Source organism: Pristiophorus japonicus, chromosome 7 (assembly GCF_044704955.1).
Source record: "Pristiophorus japonicus isolate sPriJap1 chromosome 7, sPriJap1.hap1, whole genome shotgun sequence".
Taxonomy (NCBI): domain Eukaryota; kingdom Metazoa; phylum Chordata; class Chondrichthyes; family Pristiophoridae; genus Pristiophorus; species Pristiophorus japonicus.
Window position 1 is genome coordinate 71,613,319 of NC_091983.1, and position 27,970 is coordinate 71,641,288.

Here is a 27,970-nt window from a genome sequence, read left to right on the forward strand (position 1 = left end):
CAATGAATCAGGAAACTAAAGTCCTCCCGCCTGCACCATCTCTCCAGCCACGTATTCATCTGCTCTATCCTCCTATTTCTGTACTCTCTAGCTCATGGCACCGGGTGAAATCCGGAGATTGCTACCTTTGAGGTCCTGTTTTTTAATCTCTCTCCTAGCTCCCTAAACTCTGCCTGCAGGACCTCATCCCTCTTCCTACCTATGTCATTGGTGCCAATGTGGACCACGACCTCTGGCTGTTCACCCTCTCCCCCCAGTGATATCCTTGACCCTGGCACCAGGGAGGCAACATACTATTCTGGAGTTATGTCTGCGGCCGCAGAAACGCCTGTCTGCTCCCCTGACTATTGAATCCCCTACCACTATAGCTCTTCCATTCTTTTTCCTCCCCCCACCCCGTGCAGCTGAGCCGCCGTGGATTTGGCTCTGGCTGCACTCCCCAGAGCCACCATCGCCCTCACTGGTACTCAGAACAGAGTACCGGTTGGAGAGCGGGATGGACTCAGGGGATTCCTGCACTACCTGCCTAATCCTCCTCTTCTGTCCAGCAATCATCCACTCCCTTTCTGCCTGCACACTAGAAACGTGCTATCCACGTAGCTCTCAGTCTCACGGATGCACCGCAGTGACTCCAGCCACCGCTCGCGCGACAAAACACGGAGCTCGAATTGGTGCAGCTGAAGACACCTCCTGCACATGTTGTCGTCCCGGCTGCACGAAGCATCCAGGATTTCCCACATGCCACAGGATGTGCAATCCACGGGACTGAGCTGCCCTGCCATCCCTCTAGTTACACTCGAACTAGAGAGCAGAACTAAACTCTAAACCCTAACAAAACACACTCAGTCTCTACTCAGCAAACAGCAGATTTAATTAATTGGTTCTCCTTAGATAATAAAGATCACATATATTTAATTGCAGTTCCTAACTTACACCAATGCCCAAGGTTTTTTAAGGAAAAGAAAAAATACTCAGCAATCCACCAGCCAATCACTTACCTTCCTGGCTGTGATGTCACATTTCGATTTTGATTCTTTTTACTTTTTGTCCCTTACTGTTGTCGCTGCTGCAGATAACTCCTCCCGAACTCCGGTTCCTCCGGCTGCCGCCACCCTTTGTAGTCCCGAACCCACTCAGGTCTTGCGATGCTCGCTCCTCCTGAACTTATCAAGCTGTTAATTTTTCTGGCATGTTTAGTGGGTATCTAGCGGCTACATACAGGAGCTTCACACCCTTTAGGGGTTTCAACGCAGTCTCTCGGCGACATACTATTGGAGTCAAGCTCAGACTGCAACTTCCCTATTGCCACATTTAACTGCGCATGTGCAGACAGCAGAAGTTGCTGTCCCATTTATTCATTACTAACGGTGGGCTAGCCTCACCGTTATTCCTACCACAAAATCTGGGCCATTATTTCTTACATATTAAATGCAGCATTTTGTTGACCCAACAGTAATAAGCATACATGGAGCTAGGGTGACTTGAAATGTTAATTGGAAAACATGGGATTGTTTAATAAACAAAGGAGTTCAAACAGCACGAGGGCGACGGGCCCGGGGCAGGGCGAGGGGCGGGGAGCCCGGGGTGGGACGGGGGGGGCGGGCGGGGAGCCCGGGGCAGAGAGTCCGGGGCGGAGTGGAGGGTGGAGCGGTGGGCCCGGGGCGGGGCGGAGAGCCCGGGGTGGCGCAGGGCGGAGAGCCCAGGGCGGGGCGTGGGGCGGAGAGCCCGGGGTGAAAGGCGGAGAGCCCAGGGCGGGGCGGGCGCGGAGAGCCCAGGGCGGGGCGGGGGCGGAGAGCCCGGGGTAGGGCGGGGGGGGCGGAGAGCCTGGGGTGGGGCGGAGAGCCCGGGGCGGTGGGCCCGGGGCGGTGGGCCCGGGGCGGGGCGGAAAGCCCGGGACGGGGCGGTGGGCCTGGGGTGAAGGGCGGAGAGCCCGGGGCGGAGAGCCCGGGGCGGGGGGCGGAGAGCCCGGGGCGGGGGGCGGAGAGCCCGGGGCGGGGGGCGGAGAGCCCGGGGCGGTGGGCCCGGGGCGGTGGGCCCGGGGCGGGGCGGAAAGCCCGGGACGGGGCGGTGGGCCTGGGGTGAAGGGCGGAGAGCCCGGGGCGGAGAGCCCGGGGCGGGGGGCGGAGAGCCCGGGGCGGGGGGCGGAGAGCCCGGGGCGGGGGGCGGAGAGCCCGGGGCGGTGGGCCCGGGGCGGTGGGCCCGGGGCGGGGCGGAAAGCCCGGGACGGGGCGGTGGGCCTGGGGTGAAGGGCGGAGAGCCCGGGGCGGAGAGCCCGGGGCGGGGGGCGGAGAGCCCGGGGCGGGGGGCGGAGAGCCCGGGGCGGGGGGCGGAGGGCCCGGGGCCGAGAAGTAAAAATAAATCAAAGTGTGACATCACAGGAAAGCACGCAAGTGATTGGTCGGTCAGTATCTCTCTTTTTTTTGAGCATTGGTTTGAATTAAGAGCTGGGATCAAACATTCAAAACTTGAAAACTTAATGAATTAGTTAAATAAAATACTTTAGAGATAGCAGGGCAGGCGATGTGTTGCAGCTGCAGCACATGGGAACTGGTGGACACCAGTATGATCCACGGCGAGCACATCTGCAGTACGTCTTGGCGGCTCAAGGAGCTTCGACTCAGAATTGATGAGCTGGAGTCCGAGCTTCATTCACTGTGACACATCAGGGAGGGGCAGAGTTATCTGGATGCTGTGTTCCAGCAGAGAGTCAAGCCCCTCAAGTTAAAAATTTCAAATTTGATTCATGGTCAGGGACAGGAGTGTGTGACTACGAATGAGACACGTATGGGAACCCGAGCGGTAGCGATGGAGGAGCCTCTGCCCTTGCTTGTGTGGACGAGAGCAGGGACTGCAGGGAGCGTGAGCAAACTGACCACAGCACCATGCTACTGAAGGCCATTCATGTGGGGGGAGCAAAAAGAAATGTGGTAGTGGTAGGGGGCAGTATCGTTAGGGGGATAGATACTGCTCTCTGCAACCGAGAGCGTGAGTCCTGAAGGCTGCGTTGCCTGCCTGGTACCAGGGTTAACCACATCTCCTCTGGGCTGGAGTGGAACTTGAAGTTGGCGGGGGAAGATCCAGTTGTCATGGTCCACATAGGTACCAACAACACAGGTAGGACAAAGAGGTTCTGCTGAAGGAGCATAAGCAGCTCGGGGCTAAATTAAAAAGCAGAACCACAAAGTAATAATCTCTGGATTACTACCTGAGCCACGGTCAAGTTTGCATGGGGTAAATAAGATCAGAGAGATGAACACGTGGCTCTAAGACTGGTGTGGGAGAAATGGGTTTCAATTCATGGGGCACTGGCACCAGTACTGGGGTAAGAGGGAGCTGTTGAGATGGGCTTCACTTGAACCAGGCTGGGACCAGTGTCCTGGTGAATCGAATAACTAGGGCTGTAGTTAGGGCTTTAAACTAAATAGTAGGGCGGCGGGGGAGGGGGGTGGGGGGGGGGGGGAGATCCTGTGAGCGGAAATTTAAAAAGTCAAAGAGAAAGGAGAAGGCAATAATGCAGGGTAGATAAGGATAATAATAACCAGAGTGTGACAGGAAGGGACAGAGCCTATAAACATAAGATTGCATCAGAAAGTGGGGTCAGAGTAGAGAAAAATGGTAAAAAGACAAAATTAAAAGCTCTTTATCTGAATGCGTAACAAGATAGATGAGTTGACGGCACAAATAGAAATAAATGGGTATGATCTGATAGCCATTACAGAGATGTAGTTGCAAGAATACCAACGCTGGGAACTGAATATTCAGTGGTATTTGCCATTTCGGAGGGATAGGCAGAAAGGAAAAGAAGGCGGGGTAGCTCTGTTAATAAGGGATGAGATCAGTGTAGTAGTGAGAAATGGTATTGGCTCAGAAGATCAAGATGTAGAGTCAGTTTGGGTGGAGATAAGAAATAATATGGGGAAGAAGTCACTAGTGGGAGTGCTCTGCAGGCCCCCTAACATGAGCTAATTTATAAATCAAGAAATAATGGAGGCTTGTAAGGTACAGCAATAATCATGGGTGATTCTTCATATTGATTGGACAAATCAAATTGGCAAAGGTAGCCTTGAGGAAGTGTATGTGGGATGGTTTCTGAGAACAATATGTTGTGGAACCATCAGGGAGCAGACTATTTTAGATCTGGTAATGTGTAATGAGATGGGATTAATTAATGATCTCATAGTAAAGGATCCTCTTGGGAAGAGTGATCATAGCATGGTAAAATTTCAAATTCAGTTTGAGGATGTGAAAGCTAGGTCTCAAACTACGTTGAGCAGGTTGGGCCTATACACATTGAAGTTTAGAAGACTGAGAGGTGATCTTATTGAAAAGTTTAAGATTCCGAGGGGGCTTGACACAGTAGATGCAGAGAGGGTGTTCCTCTCATGGGGGAATCTAAAACTAGAGGGCATAGTGTCAGAATAAGGGGTCGCCCATTTAAAACAGAAATGAGGAAGAATTTCTTCTAAGGGTTGTAAATCTATGGAATTCTCTGCCCCAGAGAGCTGTGGAGGCTGGGTCATTGAATATATTTAAGGTGGAGATAGACAGATTTCTGAAGGATAAGGGAGTCAAGGGTTATGGGGAGAGGGCAGGGAAGTGGAGTTGGGACCAAGATCAGACCAGCAATGATCTTATTGAATGGTGAAGCTCTCTCGAGGGGCCAGATGGTGTACTCCTGCTCCTATTTCTTATGTTCTCATTATATTGCCTTACAATTCACGCTGTGGTGATAGAGTGGTTCCAGAGTGGGGAAGGGGAAATAACAGTCTGTTAACAATCATAATGTTTATATTTATATGCCACTTTAGCTTTGAAATAATGGGGATTGCTGGGTTTAACCTCAATCATTTCTCACCATCATGATAGAATGGTTTTCATTCATCATGCCTGGCAGGGGGCTTAGCTGAACATACACTGGTGCCACAAGTTCGCACATCAAAAGGCATCCCATTCAGAGTGGTAACTTTGACAGCTTGTGGAGTGGGGGTGTGGTGGGGGGGGGGGGGCGGAAATCTGGGATAAATGATTCTCCTTGACCCTCTGTCAGGTATTCCAGCCTGTAACAGAGGAATACGTGACCAGCTAGCTAAGGAAGTATTGCCTTGAAAGTGAATTTTCCAGTAGTTGTGGATTTATAATTTTTTATGGTGCAAAGAATGATAGGAAAACACAAATCTCACTGAGAAAATTGTATTCTGCTGAATCATGTATTTTATGTTCAAAACCAATGTGCTGGTTTACGATCATAAGTAATTTTGCGAGTGCTTTTCAGTCTGTTTTCTTCAAAGCCAGAAGAATGCACATGGCAGCACGTGACATTTCAATAGCCTGTAAACAACGGCTCTCTGTTAAAAATCCCACCCTGCGAGTCACACTATCATTTAACTAAATATTGGGCAATAACAGTACACTTCTGATAAAAGGGTAGACAAGATCCACTTACGGGAGCACTGAACCGGAGAGAATGTCCAATTTTAGTCCCATGAAATTTGTTACACTCACGTTGACCACTGGCTCCTTGTTTCTTTAAGTGACTCAGTTTATGTTGAATGAATGCACAAGTGGACGCACAGATATAAATTCCCATACATAAAAGATAAATCCCATTGCAATTCTTCCTATCAGAGTTTTGATCAATAATTTTAATGTCATAACGAACAGGATATAATTAATGTCTTTCCTATGGCTCATCTCCATGTGCATACACAAAGGATTTCACAGGAGTTCACACAGACTGGGGACTGGGATTCTGTTGCTACTAGAGGTGTATTTGCAGGCTAATGTATCTGAGAGACACCAGTGTAACGTGTCGTGTGATGAAGCAGCCTCACAGTTCTGTATCTGCCGGTGAGATTTAGAAATTATTACAATCGGCAGAGGCAGAGGGAATGTGATAGGAGAGGTTGGGGAATGACACTTCTTGTAGGAGAGGTGGTCACAGAGGGGAAAGAACATAAACATAAGAACATAAGAACATAAGAATTAGGAACAGAATAAGCCATCTAGCCCCTCGAGCCTGCTCCGCCATTCAACAAGATCATGGCTGATCTGGCCGTGGACTCAGCTCCACTTACCCGCCCGCTCCCCGTAACCCTTAATTCCCTTATTGGTTAAACTAATGGGACACAGCATAATAATCAGATCTACATTCAAAAGAATTTGATATTCACTTGTAATGGAGAAGTATGCTTGTTTAACTACTATTCCTTTATAGTCTTCCATTATGGTTACTCTAATGCACCAGTTAGTCAATTTTACCTCACTTGAGCCTATCTACAAGGCCAGAAAGAGATGGGCAGAATTTCTTCATGCAAACATGACATTAAAATGGTGATTATTATAGGATTGCAAAGGACTACTCTGTTCTTAAGGATAAGCGCATAAAAGCTTAAGGGATTGTTAGCAACAGAATAATTATGGCATTATACCAAAGATGCAATTAATCTTGGGTTTCGAATAACTCTAAACCAAGCTTTATTCTCAAATCCTGCAAACTGAGCATGTACACCGTGGAAAATCTTCCAGCATTTATCAGTATGATTCTCCAGCCTATGGCAGTAATTAGGAGTTTGATTTTGTAGTATTATCTCAAAAAAAAAAGCTGGATAACACACCTTAGAATCTCTCTCAGGTAACTTATGACAGGGAACCTATGCAGGGAGACAGAGGGTAATAAAATGGGGGCAGAAGCAAAAAGATAGAAAGGAGAATAGTAAAAGTGGAGGGCAGAGAAACCCAAGGCAAAAATCAAAAAGGACCACATTACAGCAAAATTCTAAAAGGGACAGAGAGTGTTAAAAAAACAAGCCTGAAGGCTCTGTGCCTCAATGTGAGGAGTATTCGGAATAAGATGAATGAATTAACTGCGCAGGCAGCTATTAACGATTATGATAGAATTGGGATTACGGAGACATGGCTCCAGGGTGGGAACTCAACATCCAGGGGTATTCAACATTCAGGAAGGATAGACAGAAAGGAAAAGGAGGTGGAGTAGCGTTGCTGGTTAAAGAGGAAATTAACGCGATAGTAAGAAAGGACTTTAGCTTGGATGATGTGGAATCTGTATGGGTAGAGCTGCGGAATACCAAAGGGCAGAAAACGCTAGTGGGAGTTGTGTACAGACCACCAAACAGTAGTCGTGAGGTTGGGGATGGCATCAAACAAAAAATTAGGGATGCATGCAATAAAGGTACGACAGTTATCATGGGCGACTTTAATCTACATATAGATAGGGCGAACCAAGTTGGTAGCAGTGCGGTCGAGGAGGATTTCCTGGAGTGTATTAGTGTTTTAGACCAATATGTCGAAGCACCAACTAGAGAGTTGACCATCCGAGACTGTGTGGTGTGTAATGAGCGAGATCTAATGAGCAATCTTGTTGTGCGAAGCCCCCTGGAGAAGAATGACCATAATATGGTAGAATTCTTTATTAAGATGGAGAGTGACCGTGTTAATTCAGAGACTAGGGTCCTGAACTTAAGGAAAGGTAACTTTGCTGGTATGAGACGTGAATTGGCTAGGATAGACTGGCAAAAGATACTTAAAGGGTTGACAGTGGATAGGCAATGGTAGACATTTATAGATTACATGGATGAACTTCAACAATTGTACATCCCTGTCTGGAGTAAAAATAAAAAGGGAAAGGTGGCTCAACCATGGTTAACAAGGGAAATTAGGGATAGTGTTAAATCCAAGGAAGAGGCATATAAATTGGTGAGAAAAAGCAGCAAACCTGAGGACTGGGAGAAATTTAGAATTCAGCAGAGGAGGACAAAGGGTCTAATTAGGAGGGGGAAAATAAAGTATGAGAGGAAGCTTGCAGGGAACACAAAAACTGATTGCAAAAGCTTCTATAGATATGTGAAGAGAAAAAGATTAGTGAAGACCAACGTAGGTTCTTTGCAGACAGAATCAGGTGAATTTATAATGGAGAACAAAGAAATGGCAGACCAAATGAACAAATACTTTGGATCTGTCTTCACTAAGGAAGACACAAATAACCTTCCGGAAATACTAGGGGTTCGAGGGTGTAGCGAAAAGGAGGAACTGAAGGAAATCCTTATTAGTCATGAAATTGTGTTAGGGAAATTGATGGGATTGAAGGTGGATAAATCCCAAGGGCCTGATAGGCTGCATCCCAGAGTACTTAAGGAAGTGGCCCTAGAAATAGTGGATGCAGTGGTGATCATTTTCCAACATTCTATTTACTCTGGATCAGTTGCTATGGACTGGAGGAGGATAGCTAATGTAACAACACTTTTTAAAAGAGAAGGGAGAGAGGAAACGGGGAATTATAGACCGGTTAGCCTGACATCGGTGGTGGAGAAAATGTTGGAATCAATTATTAAGGATGAAATAGCAGCGCATTTGGAAAGCAGTGACAGGATCAGTCCAAGTCAGCATGGATTTATGAAAGGGAAATCATGTTTGACAAATCTTGTAGGATTCTGGAGTTTTTTGAGGATGTAACTAGTAGAGTGGACAAGGGAGAACCAGTGGATGTGGTGTATTTGGACTTTCAAAAGGCTTTTGACAAGGTCCCAAACAAGAGATTAGTGTGCAAAACTAAAGCACATGGTATTGGGGGTAATGTATTGATGTGGATAGAGAACTGGTTGGCAGACAGGAAGCAGAGAGTCGGAATAAACGGGTCCTTTTCAGAATGGCAGGCAGTGGGGTGCCACAGGGTTCAGTGCTGTGACCCCAGCTATTTACAATATACATCAATGATTTAGATGAAGGAATTGAATATAATATCTCCAAGTTTGCAGATGACACTAAGCTGGGTGGTGGTGTGAGCTGTGAGGAGGATGCTAAGAGACTGCAGGGTGACTTGGACAGGTTAGGTGAGTGGGCAAACGCATGGCAGATGCAGTATAATGTGGATAAATGTGAGGTTATCCACTTTGATGGCAAAAACAGGAAGACAGACTATTATCTGAATGGTGACAGACTAGGAAAAGGGGAGTTGCAATGAGAGCTGGGTGTCATGGTACATCAGTCATTGAAGTTTGGCATGCAGGTACAACAGGTGGTGAAGAAGGCAAATGGTATGTTGGCCTTCATAGCTAGAGGATTTGAGTATAGGAGCAGGGAGGTCTTACTGCAGTTGTACAGAGTCTTGGTGAGACCACACCTGGAATATTGTGTTCAGTTTTGGTCCCCTAATCTGAGGAAGGACGTTCTTGCTATTGAGGGAGTACAGCAAAGGTTCACCAGATTGATTCCCGGGATGGCAGGACTGACATATGAGGAGAGACTGGATCAACTGGGCTTGTATCCACTGGAGTTTAGAAGAATGAGAGGGGATCTCATCGAAACATATAAAATTCTGATGGGATTGGACAGGTTAGAGGCAGGAAGAAAATTCCCTTTGCTAGGGAGCTCCAGAACCAAGGGACACAATCTTAGGATAAGGGATAGGCCATTTAGGACCGAGATGAGGAGAAACTTCTTCACTCAGAGTTGTTAACCTGTGGAATTCTCTACCACAGAAAGTTGTTGATGCCAGTTCGTTAGATATATTCAAAAGGGAGTTAGATATGGCCCTTACGGCCAAAGGGATCAAGGGGTATGGAGAGAAAGCAGGAAAGGGGTACTGAGGTTGAATGATCAGCCATGAGCTTATTGAATGGCAGTGCAGGCTCAAAGGGCCGAATGGCCAGCTCCTGCACCTAATTTCTGTGTTTCTATGTAAAACTACTTCGAAGTTCTCATTTCTGCATTCGAATGAGAGGCTGAGAGGGACAAATATCTGGTTATAAGCACCGTCTATTTAAAAAAAATACTGACTAATCCAAAGTATTTGTTCGCATATTTAGTTCAGCCTTGGTATTAATCTCTTTATCTAGCTGCAGTGGGTAAGGAAAACACTAATTACTTATTTTGCAGAAATGAATCAAAACACTTGTTTCACTGAGCTGAAATCATACACGGGGTGTATAGTAAATACTAAGGAAGACTGCGCCAAAATGCAAGAGGATGTTAATAAATTTGCAGAATGGGTGTAAAAGACAAAAGAATTTCAATATAAATAAGTGTGAACTGGTGCATTTTTGGAGGAGGAATAATGAGGCTACATGCTGCTTGGTTAATAAGAGTCTAAATGAGGTGGAGAATCAAAGAGATCTAGGTGTACAGATTCACAAATCACTAAAAGTAGCAACGCTAGTTACAAGGCCATAAAAAAGCAAACAAAGCACTGGGGTTAATTTCGAGAGGAATAGAATTGAAAAGCAGAGAGCATATGTTAAATTTGTATCATCATAGGCAGTCCCTCGTATCGAGGATGACTTGCTTCCACACCAAAAAGGGATGAGTTCACAGGTGTTTCAATGAAGGACCTAATATTCCCAGTCCCGAACTATATGTTGAAGGGTGGAAGATGCCTGTGCGTGGATTTTTGTTAAAAAAAAGTGTGGTGGCCATTGCACACCAGCCACCACATGGGCTTGAGAGAGCTCGGTCTTGGCCCAGTGACAAGGATTAACCAAAACGACTGGAAACCAGCTCTGCTGCACGGACCTAGTGCGCACACACATTGCAGCGTGGGCTGGCCCGTGCTGCCCCTGGGCCCTCGCCTCTTCTGGGCCCCGAACTCACGCCTCGCCTGGGCTCTGATCCCTTCGCTCCACGATCACTCGCCGCTTCTGCTATACCTGCCCACGCTTCAATCAGCGACCTGGACCTTGGTGACAACCAATCCAGTCGCCCTCTTCACAGCCATCGCTCTCCAGCACTTGTATAGAACCTTGGTTAGACCACACGGAGTAGTTTCCACAGTTCTGGTCTCCAGATTACTAAAAGGAGAGGGGCATTGGAGAAAGTGCAAAAATGATTTACGAGTATGAAAAGTTATAACTATCTAAAAAGACTGAATAGGCTGGGGCTCTTTTCTCTAGAAATTAGAAGGCTGAGGGGTGACCTAATAGAGGTATCTAAAATTATGAATGGGTTTGATAGGATTGATGTAGAGAAGATGTTTTCTTTTGTGAGGAAGTCCAGAACTAGGGGCCATAAATAAGATAGTCACTAATAAATCCTATAGGGAATTCAGGAGGAACTTCTTTACCTTGAGAGTGGTTAGAATGTGGAACTTGCTACTCCATAGAGTGGTTGAGACAAATAACATAAATGCATTTAAGGGGAATCTAGATAAACACATGAGGGAGAAAGGAATAAAAGATCATGTTGGTGAGGTTTGATGAAGATGGATGGGAGGAACCTCATGTGGAGCAATAACACTGGCATAGACAAGTTGGGCTGAATTGACCTGTTTTTGTGCTGTAAACTCTATGTAACACATTCAAATTGTTTTTTGAAAACAAACTTATGGCACAATTTAACTTTTCCACTGAGAAAAGTAAGTAAAATAACATTGATAAATCAAAGTGAAACAAAAGCTTCAACAGATGTGTAATCAGTACAAGGTCAGGTTTGAATGTTTTTTTTTCCTCTCGCTCTCACATACAAGCGCACATGCCACACACACACACAACCTCCCTGTTTAAAAACATTCAATCTAATCTTAAACTGAATAAACTTGTTGAAATTTATTCTCCAACTTTCCTTCAAACAACTTGGAAAAGCAATCAAACAGATATTGCTGGAAGCTGAAGATAAGCATTCCAAAGTTGGGCTAAGTGCTACTAATACATTGGTGGAAATTGGGCACACTGCTCATGCTCACCCTGCAAGGTCTGCCTGCAGCTAGCACAGAGCCAAATCTTTCAGCAGATATATCGGCCTGGAATTTGCAGTGCTGATGAGCTCATGTTGCTGTTTCGCATGCCAATTTCACCATTGCTAACTTACTCCAAAATTTCCTGAGTTTCTAATTAGAATTCACCACAGTGAGTGAATCAGGAGCGGTGCATCCAATGGATGGCTAACAATTCATTTGCTTGTTAATTTCTGCGGAGAGTTCAACCTAACATATTTGTTTATTTATTTATATCTGGCAGCACATTACTAAAAGATAACAGAAATAAATATCGCCATAAGAACAAAGATTATTAGGAAAATAAGAGCTCTTATGAAAAGACAATAAAATGTTTGACTGCAGCGAAACTGTTAGGAATATTCAATTGAAGCCAAATGTATTACAGCCATCAGTTGCAGTTACAAAATTGTGGATTTAGACATATACATGGAAATAAGTGAAATTTACACTAATTATGAATTTGTGTCAAATTGAAAACACATTAAAACAGATTCCTGTAATTATACCAAATATACTGAGCTCACCAGCATCATTCTGCAACAGTCTAAGGGGCTGATATTGCCCCTTTTTTGCACCCTGTTAGCGCTGCCAGGTGGCGCTAACAGGGAGTAATTGCCTTTTTGCCCGCAGGCAGGCTGCGGTTACACCCGAGGTGAACTTGCCCCCAAGATTTTGGGGGCGATTTGAAGTTAGTGCCGCACCCCACGTTTTGGAATCTGGGCTGGTGTGCACATAGCGATAACGTCATCGCTGTGCGCGCCGGCCCCGCACCGCTCAACACTGACCCCTTTGTGCCCTGCGGAGGAATTTGCCTCACGGGATAAGAGGCTGGCGCAAGCTGATGTCCACGCCCACCTTGTGGGGCGCTAACATCCGCCCGGGATGACCCAGGCCACCATTTATTTTTGTCGGCTCAGTCTTTTGTTGGCCCGACAGTGGCGGCCATCGTCTCGACGGGGCCACCATCATGCAGCCCGGCACTTCGAGGGGGCAGAAAAGCCCGGTCGAGATTGTCCCTGGTGGCCCAGTGCTGGCCACCATAGGGCCTGCAGAGTCTGCAACATGGTTTTTAATGAATACTTCGCATCTGTTTTAACAAAAGAGAGGGGCAATGCAGACATCGCAATCAGGGAGGAGGAGTGTGAAATATTAGATGAAATAAACATAGTGAGAGAGGAAGGATTAAGGGGGCTAGCATCTTTGAAATTGGATAAATCTCCAGGCCCAGATGAAATATATCCCAGGCTATTAAGAGAAGCAAGGGAGGAAATAGCAGATGCTCTGACCATCATTTTCCAATCCTCTCCTGTTACAGGTGTGGTGCCGGGGGACTGGAAGACTGCTAACGTTGTACCGTTGTTTGAAAAGGGAGAAAGGGATAAACTGAATAATTACAGGCCAGTCAGCCTAACCTTGGTGGTGGGGGAAAAAATTTTAAATTCTGAGGGACAGGATAAATCTTCATTTAGAGAGAGACACTCGGTGGGGGGGGGGAAGAGAAAAGTGAGTGAGAGTTGGGGGCTGGGGAGGGAGCAGGCAGGAACTTGGGCTGGGATGGGTTAGCTCCATTCTATCTGGAGTTGGCAATCAGAATGCTCGAATTATACTTTGCAATGTCACTCAGAATTTGGGCTGTGCGGTTCGTATTACACATTCCAGAGAAACTGCTGGGTGCGTCATGTGATCATGGAAAGCCAATCAAAGCATTTTGCTAGTGCAAATGTGCAAATTATAGATAGAGTGGATAGGAAGGATACGAGACTCCAAAAGCAAGCACTCTACTCGGAACTCCTACACGGCAAGCGAGCCCCTGGTGCAGAGGAAATGTTTCAAGGACGCCATCAAAGACTCCTTGATAAAGTGAAACATCCCCACCGGCACCTGGGAATCCCTGGACTAAAACCGCCCTAAGTGAGGAAGAGCATCCAGGAGGGTGCTGAGCACCTCGAGTCTCGTCGCCGAGATTATGCAGAAACCAAGAGTAGACAGCGGAAGGAACATGCAGCAAATCAGATTCCCCACCCACCCCTTCCTTCAATGACTGTCTGTCCCACCTGTGACAGAGACTGTAATTCCCGTATTGGACTGTGCAGTCACCTGAGAACTTACTTTTAAAGTGGAAACAAGTCTTCCTTGATTTTGAGGAACTGCCTATGATGATGATTTCCCTTAGCAGAGGGGTCAACAAGGGGGCATAGTTTTAAACACAAGAACATAAGAAATAGGAGCAGGAATAGGCCACCTGGCCCCTCGAGCCTGCTCCGCCATTTAATAAGATCATAGCTGATCTGATCATGGACTCAGTTCCACTTCCCTGCCTGCTCCCCATAATCGTTTATTCCCTTATTGCCCAAAAATCTGTATCTCCGCTTTAAATATATTCAATGACCCAGCTTCCACAGCTCTCTGGTGCAGAGAATTCTATTGATTTACAACCCTCAGAAGAAATTCCTCCTCGTCAGTTTTAAATGGGCGGCACCTTATTCTGAGACAATGTCCCCTATGTTATATATGTATACTTGTATTTACTCTGTACTGCCATCAGAGGGCTCATCTCCTGGTGTCCCAAGAGATCCCATAATCCCTTGGGAGCACAGGTATTTAAGGAGGCTTCACAGGTTGTAGAGGCACTCTGGAGACCTGCAATAAAAGACTAAGGTCACACTTTACTTTGAGCTCACAGTGTTCAGTCTGACTCTTTCTCCATACACAACACCCTAGTTTTAGTTTCTCCTATGATTGGAAATATCCTCTCTGCATCCACCTTGTCGAGTCCCCTCATTATCTTATATGTTTCGATAAGATCACCTCTCATTCTTGCAAACACCAATGAGTTTAGGCCCAACTTACCTTCATAAGTCAGCGACTTGGATAGGTTAGGTGAGTAGGCAAATGCATGGCAGATGAAGTATAGGGCCCAAGTTTCCACATGATTTGCACCTGATTTTTAGGAGCAACTGGTGGAGAACGGACTATCTTAGAAATCGCAATTCTCCACATATTTTTTTCTGCAGTTCTAGTCAGTTAGAACAGTTTCACTTTGGAACAGAATTTTTTCTTCAAAAGGGGGCGTGTCCGGCCACTGACGCCTGATTTGAAAGTTTCCACAGTGAAAGCGTACTCCAAACTAACTTAGAATGGAGCAAGTGAAGATTTTTGTAGAACTGAAAAAACCTTGTCTACACATTAAAAAATCAGGCGCAGGTTACAAATTAGGCGTCCAGAACGAGGTGGGGGGGGGGGGCGTGGGGGGAGAGGGGGGGGAGGGAAGTCATTAAATTCTATAATAAATCCTTATTTATACTTATACAAATATTATACAAATAAATCCAATCTGAATAAACATTTATAAGCAAAGATAAGATTAAATAAACCATCTTCCTACCTGTGTGAAAGTGCTTCAGCCAGGGAGAATGCTGCAGGAAGCCTCACATGTTGAGGCAGCCGTTTGTTCCCGTGGGGGGGGGGGGGAGGAGGCAGCCGTTTGTTCCCGTGGGGGGGGGGGGGAGGAGGCAGCCATTCGTTCCCGCGGTGGGGGGGGGGGGGAGGAGGCAGCCATTCGTTCCCGCGGTGGGGGGGGGGGGGAGGAGGCAGACGTTCGTTCCCGCGGTGGGGGGGGGGGGGGGAGGAGGCAGACGTTCGTTCCCGCGGTGGGGGGGGGGGGGGGGAGGCAGACGTTCGTTCCCGCGGTGGGGGGGAGGGGGGAGGAGGCAGCCATTCGTTCCCGCGGTGGGGGGGGGGGGGGAGGAGGCAGACGTTCGTTCCCGCGGTGGGGGGGGGGGGGAGGAGGCAGACGTTCGTTCCCGCGGTGGGGGGGGGGGGGGAGGAGGCAGACGTTCGTTCCCGCGGTGGGGGGGGGGGGGAGGAGGCAGACGTTCGTTCCCGCGGTGGGGGGGGGGGGGGGAGGCAGACGTTCGTTCCCGCGGTGGGGGGGGGGGGGGGAGGCAGACGTTCGTTCCCGCGGTGGGGGGGGGGGGGGGAGGCAGACGTTCGTTCCCGCGGTGGGGGGGGGGGGGGGGAGGCAGACGTTCGTTCCCGCGGTGGGGGGGGGGGGGGGGAGGCAGACGTTCGTTCCCGCGGTGGGGGGGGGGGGGGGGGAGGCAGACGTTCGTTCCCGCGGTGGGGGGGGGGGGGGAGGAGGCAGACGTTCGTTCCCGCGGTGGGGGGGGGGGGGGGGAGGCAGACGTTCGTTCCCGCGGTGGGGGGGGGGGGGGGGGAGGCAGACGTTCGTTCCCGCGGTGGGGGGGGGGGGGGGGAGGCAGACGTTCGTTCCCACGGTGGGGGGGGGGGGGGGGGAGGCAGACGTTCGTTCCCACGGTGGGGGGGGGGGGGGGGGGAGGCAGACGTTCGTTCCCGCGGTGGGGGGGGGGGGGGGGAGGCAGACGTTCGTTCCCGCGGTGGGGGGGGGGGGGGGGAGGCAGACGTTCGTTCCCGCGGTGGGGGGGGGGGGGGGAGGCAGACGTTCGTTCCCGCGGTGGGGGGGGGGGGGGGAGGCAGACGTTCGTTCCCGCGGTGGGGGGGGGGGGGGAGGCAGACGTTCGTTCCCACGGTGGGGGGGGGGGGAGGCAGACGTTCGTTCCCACGGAGTGGGGGGGAGGAGGAAGCCGTTCCCGACGGCGGGGGGGGGGGGGGGGAGGCAGACGTTCGTTCCCACGGTGGGGGGGGGGGGGGGGAGGCAGACGTTCGTTCCCGCGGTGGGGGGGGGGGGGGGGGAGGCAGACGTTCGTTCCCACGGTGGGGGGGGGGGGGGGGGGGGAGGAGGCAGACGTTCGTTCCCACGGAGTGGGGGGGGAGGGGGGGGGGAGGAGGCAGACGTTCGTTCCCACGGAGTGGGGGGGGAGGAGGAAGCCGTTCCCGACGGCGGGGGGGGGGGGGGGGAGGCAGACGTTCGTTCCCACGGTGGGGGGGGGGGGGGGGGGGGGAGGAGGCAGACGTTCGTTCCCACGGAGTGGGGGGGGAGGAGGAAGCCGTTCCCGACGGCGGGGGGGGGGGGGGGGGAGGCAGACGTTCGTTCCCACGGTGGGGGGGGGGGGGGGGGGAGGAGGCAGACGTTCGTTCCCGCGGTGGGGGGGGGGGGGGGAGGAGGCAGACGTTCGTTCCCGCGGTGGGGGGGGGGGGAGGAGGCAGACGTTCGTTCCCGCGGTGGGGGGGGGGGGGGGGGGAGGAGGCAGACGTTCGTTCCCACGGTGGGGGGGGAGGAGGCAGACGTTCGTTCCCACGGTGGGGGGGGAGGAGGCAGACGTTCGTTCCCACGGAGTGGGGGGGGAGGAGGAAGCCGTTCCCGACGGCGGGGGGGGGGGGGGAGGGAAACGGCTGCCTCAACTTTCTGAGCTCCCTGCAGCCTTCTCACTGCTGCAAGAAGCCTCAGTGCTGATGTGCTGATGGCAATGTGCTTTTATTAAAAAATCAAAAATTAAACAGCTACAAAGAACTACAAAAATGGCCAAATGCCAATGTTTCCTTCACACTGCGCGTGCGCGAATCCAGAGAATTTTGGTAGATTACAACCAATACATCCACTATCTTTGCAGCCACTTCTTTTAAGACCCTAGGATGTAAGCCATCAGGTCCAGGGGACTTATCCACCTTTAGTCCCATTATTTTACCGAGTACCACTTCTTGCATGATAGTGATTGTATTAAGTTCCTCCCTCCCTATAGCCCCTTGATTATTCACTATTGGGATGTTTTAGTGCCTTCTACCGTGAAGACCAATACAAAATATTTGTTCAATGTCTCTGTCATTTCCCTGTCCTCCATTATTAATTCCCCAGTCTCATCCACTTGGGGACCAACATTTACTTTAGACACTCTTCTTTTTCATGTACCTGTGGAAACTCTTACTATCTGTTTTTATATTTCGTGCTAGTTTACTTTCATAATCTTTCTTCCCTCTATCATTTTTTTTTAGTCGTTCTTTGCTGGCTTTTAAAAGTTTACCAATCCTCTGGCCTCCCACTAGTCTTGGCCACATTGTATGCCCTGGTTTTCAATTTGATACCATTCCTTATTTCCTTCGTTAGCCACAGATGGTTATCCCTTCTCTTACAGTCTTTCCTTCTCATTGGGATATATTTTTGTTGAGAGTTATGAAATATCTCCTTAAATGTCTGCCACTGCTCATCAACCGTCCCATAGTTTAATCTATTTTCCCAGTCCACTTTAGCCAACTCTGCCTTCATATCTTTGTAGTCTCCTTTATTTAACCTTAGGATACTGGTTTGAGATCCAACTTTCTCACCCTCCAACTGAATTTGAAATTCAACCATGTTATGGTCACTCATTCCTGGAGGATCTTTTATTAGGCGATCATTTATTAATCCTGTCTCATTACACGGTACCAGATCTAAGACAGCCTGCTCCCTGGTTGGTTCCGCAACATACTGTTCAAGGAAACTATCCCAGATACACTACGAACTCTTCCTCAAGGCTACCCTGGCCAATTTGCTTTATCCAATCAATATGAAGGTTAAAATCCCCCATGATTATTGCCATTCCTTTATTACAAGCCTCCATTATTTCTTGATTTATACTCCGTCCAACAGTGTAGCTACTGTTAGGGGGCCTATAGACTACGCCCACCAGCGACTTTTTCCCCTTATTATTCCTTATCTCCACCCAAACTGATTCAACATCTTGATCTTCTGAGCCAATATCGTTTCTCACTAACGCACTGATCTCATCCTTTAATAACAGTGCTACCCCACCTCCTTTTCCTTTCTGTCTGTCTGTCTGTCCTTCCGTATAGTCAAATATCCCTGAATATTTAATTCCCAGTCCTGGTCACCTTGCAACCACATCGCTGTAATGGCCATCAGATCATACCCATTTGTACCTATTTGTGCCGTCAACTCATCTATTTTGTTATGAATGCTATGTGCATTCAGATAGAGCTTTTAAATTTGACTTTTTACCACTTTTTGATTCACCTTTATGTTTATACATTCAGTCCCTTCCTGGCATGCTCTGGTTTTCATTTCCCCCAGTGCTACCCTGCTCTATTGCCTTCTCCTTATTCTTTGACTTTTTAAATTTTTGCTCACCTGAATTCTTAGAGGGGAATTTTTTTCACCCTAATGTTGGTGGGAGTCTGGAACTCACTGCCTGAAAGGGTGGTCGAGGCAGAAACTCTCACCACATTTTTAAAAGTACTTGGATATGCACTTGAAATGGCGTGACCTACAAGGATACGGACCAAGAGCTGGAATGTGGGATTAGACTGGGTAGTTCTTTGCCGGCCAGCACAGACACGATGGGCCGAATGGCCTCCTTCTGTGCTGTAAATTTATTTGACCAACCCGGGTCACTTGTAAAACCATTACACTTTCACCAGTTGGCAGCGAGTCCCATTTAACGGTTGGAGCCGACACTCCGCACTGTCTGGGGATGAAGCAGGAGGTCCACCCCAGCTTTAAACTGCACATGGGCACGGCCGGCCCGGGGATGAATTCTTACCGCTTTCCCTTCTGCTGCACTCGGGCAAAAATTCAAACTTCCAATCGTCTCGTTTGACTCTCGGCGTGTCCCTGTCACTAACACAAATGGGAACAGCAAGTCAGTTTTTTCCCCCCCATTTTAAAATGTTACTGCAAATACAGCTCTTCTTGAGAGCACTATAGATTATGCCAATCTTATTAGCAACATCCAATTCATCAGTTTGTGGCCAGACTTTCTTCTCATCGTCAGGCCTGACAAAGAGTGTTGTCTTTATCTACATCAATATTTCTTGACAGCCGGTTTGATCTGCTGCTTCTTGGCTTTGCTGTTTCTTCCTGTGCAACACACAAATGGACTGCTCTTTTTATTCTGTTGACTGTGGGAGATATCCCAGGCAAAGATCTTCAATGAAACCAACAATTGCATCTCAAGGTCTTTGAACTACACACAGGCACTTTTTAAAAACAATTTAGAAAAGAAAACCCCAATAAACTTTTTTCCTCAAGGAAATCTGCAGAGCAAGATCTTCGCAAAGTCTTGCAGGAGAAACAAAATGGAACTGTGGTTTGCAAATGTTAAAATACTGGAGGTTTATATCATCATAAAATCAGAGGTATCCATGGCAGGCGGCGTTGTAAAACTGTCAGACATATAGTTCAGTAGCAAGAGGAGCCTTCTGGGGAGGCACAGGTTAGCAAAGAGACGTACTCTAAACCCAACCAATAAATTTAAGAACAGCAAAGATGATTATTAAAGATCCGGGAAAGATTGGGGGGAAAAGACCACACAAACCAGCGATACCAACTGTGAAGGTAGAGCTGGGGAACATCACAGGCTGGCAGACAGGAGGTAATTTCCCAAATTGATTTAGATTTGCCAAAATTAAGAGAATTGTACAAACACAAAGGTAGCAGAGCACCAAGCTCCTCCTGGCTTCTCTGAAGGAAAAATAAAGGGCGTGTTCACCATCGGGTAGACACAGTCGCTGCTGTTCTCGCAATATGTTAACCCAAGTTAGAAAAGCTCACGTTTGGTGCGAACCCTTATATTATTACATGGCTTGACCTTCCAACTTAAGGAGCAGAAGTCTGACCAACTGTTTCTTACCTTGTTATTAGTCTATACATACAGCGAGACAGGTTCGTAAAGAGGATGGCATTCAAAAGCAAGAATGTGCAGGGTTGTGCTAAGTATGAGCTAATATCGCATATTGGAGTTAGCAAGCCCGATTCAATAAAGCCAGCTTACATGTCTATCGCGGCCCTCGTGTGCTGAGATGTCTCAAAGCGCATTACACGACAGAGATAAACGTTGCATCTTGAACACGTCTGCCGACCGTTTCACTTCATCTCGCTGTGTTGATGTTACAAGCAATACCAGGTTTTGGCGGGGAGGGGCAGTTCTCGCACAGTCCACGCAGACACTCTTGAAATCTGCATCCGTTTTCTCTGAGAACATTCATACAATTTCTTCTCATTTGATTTTTCTAAATCTTGTGACTTTTAAAGATTTCCAGTTCCTCTGTTTAAATTCTGATCACTTTTTTCTATTTTTCTTTGCAGCCAATTTCTTGCGGTTACTCATCAATTGGAACAATTTGACTCTATTATCCATAGCTGCATGCTGCCCATTAGCAACATCATCTGCAGGCAGCAGCTCAGCACAGGCATTCTTTGCCACGGACTTACATACCTATCTCTAACCACATTTTCAGGCTGAATCAGACTGTAATTTTGGCATCTTGTTCAATCCTGAGGTGTGTTTTAATCCCCACATTTTTCCATCACCAATACTACTAACAGGCACTTCCATAACATTGCCTACTTTCGCCTCTACCTGAGCTCCTCCACGGCTGGCATCATTTCTTGTCTCCTGTTCTCCGCCCTCTATAAACTCCAATGTGTGCAAAACTTTGCCACTTTTTTCCTGTTTACAGCAATCCTGATTGCCAGTCATTCCTGTAGTGTCCTTATACCTAGCTATAGAATCACACGAGGCATGTACTGCAGACAAGGTCACTACGTGACCTGAACCTTTATTCCCAGGACCAAGAAGTGATGACCCTGCGTGGGACCTCCCTTTATATACCTGGATGACCAGGTGAGGAGTGTCTCCCACAAGTTCACCCCCTGTGGTCAAGGTGTGCATTACTCAGGTGTATACAGTGTACAGTGTTGTTACATAAAGGTTACAGTTATGTGAAGGTTACAAACATGACATCACCTCCCCCCAACGTCTTTGGGTCAAAGATTGAGTCTTTCAGGCGGTCGACGCTCTCTCGTGGAGCGCCGCAGTTGGGGCTCTGGTGGTTGGGCCTTGCATGCATCTCTGTCACCTGAGGTGATTCCGGCCTGTCCGGTCTGGCTGCAGGGACTGTGCATGCTGGTGAATGTCCTTGTTGCTTGTTCTCTGGCAGTGGTGTCGGTAGCATCTCATGACCTTCCTCAGGTTCCTCAGTGTCCATGCTGAACCTTTTCTTTACTTGGTCCAGATGTTTGCAGCATATTTGCCCATTGTTAAGTCTGATCACTATGACCCTATTCCCCTCTTTGCCAATTACAGTACCTTCAAGTCACTTGGGTCTAAAAGCATGATTGAGAACGAATGCAGGTCATCGATTTCTATGCATCTCCCCACTGAGTTGCGATCATGGCACTCGATTTGGGACTGGCGCTTGCCCTCAACAATGTCTGACAGGGCTGGATGAATGAGGGACAGCCGCGTTTTAAGCATGCGTTTCATGAGTAGTTCCGCGGGCGGGACTCCCGTGAGTGAATGCGGGCGGGACCTATAGGCCAGCAGGAGGCGCGATAGGCGGTACTGAAGGGAGGGTCCTTGAATCCAGAGCATGCCCTGTTTTATGATTTGAACCGCACGTTCCACCTGGCCATTGGAAGCTGGCTTGAACAATGCTGTCCTGACATATTTGATACCATTACCCGACATAAACTCCTGGAATTCATAGCTAGTGAAACACGGGCCATTATCGCTAACCAGGATGTCCGGCAAGCCGTGGGTCGCAAAGACTGTACGCAGACTCTCCATGGTGGTGGATGTCGTGCACGACTTCAATATGATGCACTCGATCCATTTCGAGTATGCATCGATAACAAGCAGGAACATTTTTCCCATGAACGGGCCCGCATAGTCGACGTGACTACGTGACCATGGCCTGGTGGGCCAGGGCCACGGGCTGAGTGGGGCCTCCCTGGGGGCATTTCCCTGCTGGGCACACGTCGTGCACCTGCGAACCCAGTGTTCCAGGTCTGAGTCAATTCCCGGCCACCATACATGTGACCGGGCAATGGCCTTCATTAACACGATGCCTGGGTGCTCGCTGTGGAGTTTCCTGATGAATGCCTCCCTGCCCTTCTGGGGCATGACTACCCGACTGCCCCATAGCAGGCAGTCGGCTTGGATGGAGAGCTCATCCATCCGTCTGTGGAACGGTCTGACCTCCTCGGGGTATGCTCTGCGTGCGGGCACCCAATCCCCAGTCAGAATACATTTCTTTATCAGGGATAGGAGGGGGTCTCCTTTGGTCCAGATTTTGATCTGGCAGGCTGTGATGGGGAGCCTGCGGTGTCGAAAGCCTCAACCATCTCTGCGCTTTGCTCCGACGCCCCCTCGGTGGTCGCCAGTGGGAGCCTGCTAAGCGCATCAGTGCAATTTTCGGTGCCTGGCCGGTGCCGAATGGTGTAGTCATACGCAGCCAGCTTGAGAGCCCATCGCTGTATGTGAGCTGATGCATTGGCATTGACAGCCTTGCTGTCGGACAACAGGGATGTTAATGGTTTGTGGTCCGTTTCTAACTCGAACCTTCTGCTGAAAAGGTACTGGTGCATCTTTTTCACCCTGTAGACACATGCGAGTGCTTCCTTTTCAACCATCCCGTACCCCCTTTCTGCTTGGGAGAGCGACCTGGAGGCATAAGCCACAGGTTGGAGTTGGCCCTCACCATTACTCTGCTGCAACACGCACCCAACCCCATAGAATGATGCATCGCATGTCAAAACCAATTTCTTACAGGGGTCTTACAGGGTCAACAACTTATTAGAACAAAACAGGTTCCACGCCCGATTGAAAGCCCGTTCCTGACAGTCCCCCCAAAACCAATCGCAACCTTTTTGCAGGAGCACATGTGGCAGCTCCAACAAGTGCTTAAGTTCGGCAGAAAGTTCCCAAAATAGTTCAATAGTCCCAGAAATGAACGCAACTCTGATGTGTTGCCAGACCTGGGCGCGCGACGGATCGCCTCCGTTTTGGATTCGGTGGGCCGGATCCCGTCTGCGGCAACCCTCCTGCCCAAAAACTCGACCTCTGGGGCCAAAAACACACACTTGGACTTCTTTAGTCGCAAGCCTATCCGGTCCAGTCGGTGTAGCACCTCCTCCAGGTTGTGGAGGTGTTCCTCGGTATCTCGACCCATGATTAGGATGTCATCTTGGAATACGATTGTTCCAGGGATGGATTTAAGCAAGCTTTCCATGTTTCTCTGGAAGATAGCGGCCGCTGAACGAATGCCAAACGGACACCTGTTGTAAACAAATAGCCCCTTGTGCGTAGTGATGGTAGTCAGAAGCTTGGATTCTTCAGCCAGTTCCTGAGTCATGTAGGCTGAGGTGAGGTCCAACTTGGTGAACAGCTTGCCACCTGCCAGCGTGGCAAAAAGATCCTCCGCTCTCGGAAGCGGGTATTGGTCCTGTAGTGACACTCGGTTGATGGTGGCCTTGTAGTCGCCACAAATCCTGACCGAGCCATCCGCTTTAAGGACAGGAACGATGGGGCTTGCCCAGTCACTGAATTCAACAGGCGAAATTATGCCCTCTCTTAGCAACCTGTCCAACTCACTCTCAATTCTCTCACACATCACATACGGCACGGCTCTAGCTTTGTGGTGCACTGGTCTGGCGTCCGGGGTGATGTGTATCACTACTTTGGTGCCCTTAAAAATCCCGACACCTGGTTGAAATAGTAGCTCGAATTTCTGTAGGACCTGTCAGCATGAACTTCGCTCCACAGATGAAATGGCATGCACAACCCCCCATTTCCAGTTCATCTCGGCTAACCAGCTCCTCCCCAAGAGCGCGGGACCATTCCCCGGGACAATCCAGAGTGGCAGCCGCTTCTCCGATCCATTGTGTGTGACCACCAAGTTTGCACTACCTAGTCTCTGGTGTATGTCCGTAACTGCGTGTCAATGCATTCCAATTTGGGCCTGTTAGCTTTGTGTGGCCATAGTTTTTCAAATTGTTGGGCACTCATAAGTGACTGGCTGGTTCCTGTGTCCAGCTCCATGTGTACTGGGATGCCATTTAATAGAACTTTCATCATCATAGGTGGCGTTTTGGTATACGAGCTGTGGACGTCTGCCACGTGAACCCTCTGGACTTTAGCGTCCATAGCTTGGCCCCAAGCATCACCCTGCCTTGCAGACCCCTTGTCTGGTTCCTCTGCCTCGTAAACTAGCCTCGCTATAGGCTTTCTGCACATTGTGGCCAGATGTCCCTTGAAGTTACAGTTTCTACAGATAAATTGTTGAAATTTGCAGGTTTTCGCAGTATGTCTGCCACCACACCTCCAGCATGAGCTGTGATTGTTATGAACAAAGGAACTGTTAACAGGCATTCCTCTCTGATTGTCTCTTTGATTACTCCTGAGCACTCTGTTGCTGAGTGTCAATGGTCCCATCCCGGGACGCATTGTCCCTTGTGATGGCATGAATTGCCGATCCCCCTGCCATTGTCTCTGTTGCTGGCCCACCCTGGAGTCTGTTGCTGCCTGGGCGGTGTCGAATTGCCCTTGCTTGCCTGCGGGGTTCTGAGTCTCGTTTACAATGTTAACTCACTGGTCCATCGCCACGTTGGAACCAGGGCTGCACATGTAAATTATCTTGGTCTCCTCTTCCCCTGCCATGAAGGTCTGAGCTATCAACATTGCCCTTTCCAAAGTCAAGTCCTTGATCTCGATAAGCTTCCTGAAAATCCCGGCATGACCAATGCCCTCAATGAAGAAATCCCTTAACATCTCCCCCCTGCAGGCGCCTGTGAACTTACGGAGGCTGGCCAAACGCTGAAGGTCCCCAACGAAGTCCCATATGCTTTGTCCCTCCCGACACCGGTGTGTATAGAACCGGTGAAGGGCCATGTGTATACTGCTCGCCGGTTTGAGGTGCTCACCGATCAGAGTGCTGAGCTCTTCAAAGAACTTGTCCGCTGGCTTCTCGGGTGCGAGCAGGTCTTTCATCAGCGCATATGTCTTGGATCCACAGCTGGTCAGTAGATGCGCCCTCCGCTTGCCAGCCGCTTCCTCTCCCAGCCAGTCCTTCATGACAAAGCTCTGCTGGAGCCTCTCAACGAAGTCGTCCCAGTCCTCACCGACACAGTACCGTTCCTCTGTGCTACCGGTGGCCATCCTCTTGGGTCGCTGATTCCTGTTTCTCGTCGCCAAATGTAGTATCCTTATACCTAGCTATAGAATCACATGAGGCATGTACTGCAGACAAGGTCACTACATGACCTGAACCTTTATTCCCAGGACCAGGAAGTGATGACCCTGGGTGGGACCTCCCTTTATATACCTGGATGACCAGGTGAGGAGTGTCTTCCACAAATTCACCCCCTGTGGTCAAGGTGTGCATTACTCAGGTGTATACAGTGTACAGTGTTGTTACATAAAGGTTACAGTTATGTGAAGGTTACAAACATGACAATTCCCATCCTCAAGATCAATGTCCCTCCAGGGCCTTGCCCCACCCTATCTCAAGCAGGAGAAAAACTCCAGAAACCAACAGACGGCATGATCGGAGGGAGGGGGATTTGTGGTTTGTACAACAGGCTGATTTGGATGAATTGAATGGCCTCACTCAACTGTACTTATCCTTATGACATCCTTGTCCACTTTGTCTCTTGCCCAGCTTGCAAAAATTTCATCCATCAGATCATTGAAATGTATAACTACCTGCACCTGCATTGCCTCTCTGGGTAGGTTATTGCACACATTCACCATCCTCTGCATGAAGGTGTCCATTCAGAACAATGTAGTTATTTCTTTGTTATATATACACTGCACCTTATATACACTTGAATATAAGAAATGTTTTTCTCTCTCCTTTTTTAAAAAGTGGTGTTACATTAGCTACCCTCCAGTCCATAAGAACTGATCCAGATTCGATAGACTGTTGGAAAATGATCACCAATGCATCCACTATTTCTCGGGCCACTTCCTTAAGTACTCTGGGATGCGGACTATCAGGCCCTGGGGATTTATCAGCGTTCAATCCCATCAATTTCCCTAACACAATTTCATGACTAATAAGGATTTCCTTCAGTTCCACCTTCTCGCTAGACCCTCGGTCCCCTAGTATTTCCGGAAGGTTATATGTGCCTTCCTTCATGAAGACAGAACAAAGTATTTGTTCAATTGGTCTGCCATTTCTTTGTTCCCCATTATAAATTCACCTGATTCTGACTGCAAGGGACCTACATTTGTCTTCACTAATCCTTTTCTCTTCACATATCTATAGAAGCTTTTGCAGTCAGTTTTTATGTTCCCATCAAGCTTCCTCTCATACTCTATTTTCCCCCTCTTAATTAAATCCTTTGTCCTCCTCTGCTGAATTCTAAATTTCTCCCAGTCCTCAGGTTTGCTGCTTTTTCTGTCCAATTTATATGCCTCTTCCTTGGATTTAACACTATCCCTAATTTCCCTTGTTAGCCACAGTTGAGCCACCTTCCCCGTTTTATTTTTACTCCAGACAGGGATGTACAATTGTTGAAGTTCATCCATGTGATCTTTAAATGTTTGCCATTGCCTATCCACCGTCAACCCTTTAAGTATCATTTACCAGTCTATTCTAGCCAATTCACATCTCATACCATCGAAGTTACCTTTCTTTAAGTTCAGAACCCTCGTCTCTGAATTAACTGTGTCACTCTCCATCTTAATAAAGAATTCTACCATATTTTGGTCACTCTTCCCCAAGGGGCCTCGCACAACAAGATTGCTAATTAGTCCTTTCTCATTACACATCACCCAGTCTAGGATGGCCAGCCTTCTAGTTGGTTCCTCGACATATTGGTCTAGAAAACCATCCCTAATACACTCCAGGAAATCCTCCTCCACCGTATTGCTACCAGTTTAGTTAGCCCAATCTATATGTAGATTAAAATCGACCATGATAACTGCTAATGTAACTAGCTAATGTAACACCACTTTTTAAAAAAGAGGGAGAGAGAAAACGGGGAATTATAGATGGGTTAGCCTGACATCAGTAGAGGGGAAAATGTTGGAATCAATTATTAAAGATGAAATAGCAGCGCATTTGGAAAGCAGTGACAGGATTGGTATAAGTCAGCATGGATTTATGAAAGGGAAATCATGCTTGACAAATCTAGAATTTTTTGAGGGTGTAACTAGTAGAGTGGACAAGGGTGTGGTGTATTTGGACTTTCAAAAGGCTTTTGACAAGGTCCCACACAAGAGATTGGTGTGCAAAATTAAAGCACATGTTATTGGGGGTAATGTATTGACGTTGATAGAGAACTGGTTGGCAGACAGGAAGCAGAGAGTAGGGATAAATGGGTCCTTCTCAGAATGGCAGGCAGTGACTAGTGAGGTGCCGCAGGACTCAGTGCTGGGACCCCAGCTATTTACAATATACATTCATGACTTAGATGAAGGAATTGAGTGTAATATCTCCAAGTTTGCAGACAACACTAAGCTGGGTGGCAGTCTGAGCTGTGAGGAGAATGCTAAGAGGCTGCAGGGTGACTTGGACAGGTTAGTTGAGTGGGCAAATGCATGGCAGATG

At 48.4% G+C, this 27,970-nt stretch overlaps 1 protein-coding gene across 3 annotated transcripts in view; it reads right to left on the minus strand.

The window, feature by feature from the left end:
• LOC139267157 (structural maintenance of chromosomes protein 6-like) overlaps window positions 1–20,662 on the minus strand; it is a 177,131-nt gene extending 156,469 nt beyond the window's left edge. For 2 of the 3 annotated variants that reach the window (XM_070885036.1, XM_070885037.1), the window contains exons 1-2: window positions 20,407–20,662; window positions 19,177–19,253 (exon numbers count right to left, since the gene is read on the minus strand). The gene's annotated coding sequence lies outside the window, so the exon portion shown is untranslated. Of the gene's footprint in view, window positions 1–19,176; window positions 19,254–20,265; window positions 20,385–20,406 lie in introns of those variants that run through there. The other variant, XM_070885039.1, reaches the window with a different exon arrangement.
• Window positions 20,663–27,970: the final 7,308 nt, after the last annotated feature.